General features: G+C 39.3%; 1 pseudogene; it reads right to left on the bottom strand.

Annotated features, from left to right (window-relative positions):
* Nucleotides 1-1,249: 1,249 nt before the first annotated feature.
* LOC101006871 lies at nt 1,250-1,794 on the bottom strand (annotated as a pseudogene).
* Nucleotides 1,795-4,004: the final 2,210 nt, after the last annotated feature.

Consider the following 4,004-nt stretch of genomic DNA (forward strand, 5'->3'; position numbering starts at 1 on the left):
TGTTTAATCATCCTTGCATCTCTAGAATAAATCCCACTTGGTCATGATAAATGATCTTTTAAATGTGTTGTTGAATTTAATTTACTGGTATTTTGTTGAGGATTTTTATATCAATGTTCATCAAGGATATTGGACTATGGTTTTCTTTTTTTGATGCATCTTTGTCTGATGTTGGTATCAGGGTAATATCGGCCTCATAGGATGCGTATGGACTTATTTCTTCCTCCTCTATTTTTCAGAATAGTTTGAGTAAGATTGGTATTAGTCCTTCTTTAAATGTTTGGTAAAACTCATCGGTAAAGCCATTGGGTCCCAGGTTTTTCTTTGCTGGGAAACTTTTTATTATGGCTTCAATCTCATTACTTGTTATTGGTCTTGTCAAGTTTGAGATTTCTTCATAGTTCAGTCTTGGTAGGTTGTATGTATCTAGGAATTTATCCATTTCATCTAGGTTTTCCAATTTACTGGCATATAGTTGCACGTAAGAGCCTCTAATGATCCTTTGAATTTCTGCAGTAACCGGTTCTAATGTCTCCTTTTCATCTCTGATTTTATTTGGGTCTTCTCTTTTTCTTTTTTTTTTTTTTTTTAATGAGTATTTTAATTCAGTTTCAGAAAAAAAGGGTACATGACTTCGATGAGAAAGCATAAAATTAAGAGGCTTTTCTGGAAATCCAAGAAAAAGAAATAACCACTAATATGTTCAATAATTTTCTGGATCTTCTTCTTGTGTCAAAAGCTATATATTTTCTCCTCAAAAGTAGCTGCTCCAAGAACTAACTAGCCTTCTTTATCTCCCTCTAACTGGAACAGACTAATTCCCCTCCACCCCCACCTCTCTTCTTTCAATAACACTGCATAGGTGTTAATGGCCTGGGCTCTCACCAATGAACAGAATTGTCCTTTAAGCCAGCAACCCACAGGCAGTGGCACCCCCAGCCTCACCCCCAGTCCCCAGGGCAGAAGCCACAGAGCTGGCATTGTTTCCACTGTCTCAGGAAGAAGGAGCCAAAAGCTGACCCTCAGCACAAATCAAAGCCCAATATGGAGACACAATAACTGCTTCTAGAGTTGGCAAGTTGTGGGCAAAAAAGGGGAGTTTTTGCAGCCACCCCATCTTTAGAAACAAGGGGGAAAACTAGACCCTTTTCCACTATTATGGTCTGCAAGGTACTCTACTGCTCTAAGGGGATCTGAAAGTACAAAAGGATCTAAACAAATAAGGAGAACTTTTCCCAGGCTGGAGATAAGAATGAAAAATAGAAAGATGGATGAATGTAATAAGGTGTAGGAAGATGATGCTGGGAACCTCTGTTCTTCACATGGCTGCCAGTCCCATAGAGGACAACACGGTAAGAACCAGGACAACCACTCCAGACTGGTATAGCTGGGGAATCTTCAGGCCTTTTCCTAGGTCCCCCACATCAAGTGTTGGATCCCATTCCAGGTATGATATATGAGAGGGAAGACGAGTGCAAACTTAGCTGTGTGGATCAGTGCTGGCCCCAGACACAGGGACTTTACGAGTTCCAAATAAGACTCAAAGTTCCCCGGGAGTAACAGGGCCGACATGCCAGAAAGAGAGACCCCTGCACTCAAAGCAATACCAGTGCCACAGTGGCAGATGGACATCGCCATGGGAAGAGACCAACTGTAGATAGTGACGTGGGGAGATACAGGACGGTTTGAACCTATATTCGTATTCCAGAACCGCTCCATCTCTTCTTTGGCTGTGGTTCCCAAAGGAACAGCATTTCTGATACAGAGCTAAGGGCTAAAGTAGACTCAAAGGCAATCACGACCAACATGTTTCAGCAAGAGCACAGCCATCTTGGGTTCCAGTCTCCTCTCTTTTTCTTAGTTAGTCTGGCTAACGGTTTGTCGATTTTCTTGATCTTTTCAAAAAACCAACTTTTTGTTTCATTGATCTTTTGTATTTTTTTCACTTCAATTTCATTTATTTCTGCTCTGATCTTTATTATTTATTTTCTTCTACTAATTTTGGGTCTGGTTTGCTCTTGCTTTTCTAATTCTTTAAGACAGTGGTTCCCAACCTTTTTGGCACCAGGGACCAGTTTCATGGAAGACAATTTTTCCATAGACAGCAGGGGGTGATGGGGGATGGTTTTAGGATGAAGCTATTCCACTTCAGAACATCAGGCATTAGATTCTCATAAAAAGTACGCAACCTAGATCTCTTGCGTGCACAGTTCACAGTGGGATTCGTGCTCCTATGAGAATCTAATGCCACCACTGATCTGACAGGAGGCAGAGCTCAGGTGGTAGTGTTCACTTGCCCACCCGCCACTCACTTCCTGCTCTGCAGCCTGGTTTCTAACAGGCCACGGACCAGTACTGGTCCATGGCCAGGGGGTTGGGGACCCCTGCTTGAAGATGCATTATTAGGTTGTTTATTTGAAGCTTTGCTACTTTTTTATGTAGGTGCTCATTGCTATAAAGTTTTCTCTTAATACTGTACCCCATATGGTTTGCTATGTTGTGTTTCCATTTTCATTTGTTTCAGGAAATTTTTTATTTCTTCATTGACTCACTGGTCATTCAGGAGCCTATTGTTTAATTTTCTTTCATGTGTTTGTATAGTTTCCAAAGTTCCTCCTGTTATTGATTTCTAGTTTTATTCCACTGTGGTCAGAAAAGATAATTGGTATGATTTCAATTTTTTTGTTTTTTAAGACTTGTTTTGTGGCCTAACATATGGTTTATCCTTGAGAAGAATCCATTTGCTGAGAAGAGTATGTATTCTGTAGCCATTGTATGAAATGTTAGGTGAATATCTATTAAATTCATTTGCTCTATAGTGCAGATTAAGTCTGATATTTCTTTGTTGATTTTCTGTCTGGATAATCTCTCCAATGCTGAAAGTGAGGTGTTGAAGTCTCCAACTATTGTTGTATTGGGGTCTATTTGACTCTTTAGCTCTTATAATATTTGCTTTTTATATCTGGGTGCTCCAGTGTTGGATGCTTACATATTTGTAATTGTTATATGCTATTGCTTAATTGACCCTTTGTTATTATATAATGACCTTCATCATCTCTCTTTAGAGTTTTTGTCTGGAAATCTATTTTGTCTGATATAAATAGAGCTACTCCTGCTTTTTTGGTTTCCATTTGCATGGAATACTTTTTTCTATCCCTTTATTTTCAGTCTATGTGTGTCTTTTTAGGTGAAGTATGTTTCTTGTAGACCACAAATCATTGAGTCTTGTTTTTTTATCCATTCAGCCACTCTCTGTCTTTTGATCGGAGAGTTTAGTCCACTTACATTCAATGTTATTTTTGATGAGTAAAGATTTATTCCTGCCATTTTATTATTTGTTTTCTAGTTGTTTTGTGGTCTTCTCTCCCTTCTTTCTTTCCTTGCTGTCCTCCTTTTAGTGAAGGTGGTTTTTTCTGGTGGTGTATCTTAATTTTTTCTTTTTACTTTTTGTGTATGCATTGTGTGTATGTATTTTTCATTTAAGGTTACCATGAGGCTTGCAAGTAATATCCTATAACCCATTATTTTAAACTAATGACAACTTAACACTAATTGTGGCCAGGCACAATGGCTCACGCCAGTAATACCAGCACTTTGGGAGGCCAAGGCAGGAGGATCACCTGAGGTCAGGAGTTCCAGACCAGCCTGACCAACATGGAGAAACCCCATCTCTACCAAAAAGACAAAATTAGCCAGGTGTGGTGGCACATGCCTGTAATCCCAGCTACTCGGGAGGCTGAGGCAGGAGAATCACTTGAACCTGGGAGACGGAGGTTGCGATGAGCCAAGATCGCGCCATTGGACTCCAGCCTGGGCAACAAGAGTAAAACTCCGTCTCAAAAACAAAAACAAAAACAAAAACAAACTAATTGCATAAACTAACCAACAAGCAAAAATAAAACCAATAAAACCCTCTACACTTTTAACTTCTTCCCCCAACTTTTTAACTTTTTGTTATTTTTATTCATTTCTTTTTTCTGTCTTTTGTTGTTGTTGTTGTTGTT

This window comes from Papio anubis, chromosome 5 (assembly GCF_008728515.1).
Source record: "Papio anubis isolate 15944 chromosome 5, Panubis1.0, whole genome shotgun sequence".
Classification (NCBI taxonomy): Eukaryota; Metazoa; Chordata; class Mammalia; order Primates; family Cercopithecidae; genus Papio; species Papio anubis.